This window comes from Trypanosoma equiperdum (genome assembly GCF_001457755.1).
Source record: "Trypanosoma equiperdum strain OVI genome assembly, contig: ctg_2000, whole genome shotgun sequence".
Classification (NCBI taxonomy): domain Eukaryota; phylum Euglenozoa; class Kinetoplastea; order Trypanosomatida; family Trypanosomatidae; genus Trypanosoma; species Trypanosoma equiperdum.
Window position 1 is genome coordinate 64,199 of NW_027124062.1, and position 482 is coordinate 64,680.

Consider the following 482-nt stretch of genomic DNA (forward strand, 5'->3'; position numbering starts at 1 on the left):
GCATGCCATTCTCTTCTATTCTCTTTTCCTCTATTAGCTCAGCTCTCAGGATCCCTTTTTGTTTTTTCTAGCTTTGTTTTTGTTTTTGTTGTTCTGGCTGTTCTGCCTGATATATGCACATCTACACATGCATATGTACCTCTATAAATATCTAAATGCTTTTCTCTTCTGTTGCCCTGATGACAAAGTTCGTATTTGCCTGTGCGTACACATGTATTTAAATGCCTTTTCGATCTCTTCTCATTTTTTTCTTCTAAACAATGGTTTAAAAAATATATATATATATATGTATATATTTTTTTGAAGTGTACACGTGTGTTTATTGTGTTTAATTCAAAACTGATCCCTCACGTTAGTTGGTGCCCATATATCGCAGTAGAAAAGGGGAAGTAAAAACAGCAATACCATTTGAAGAAGGAACAAGAGGCAGAAGGAAGGAAGCAACACGAGTTATATATATATATATATATATATATATATAC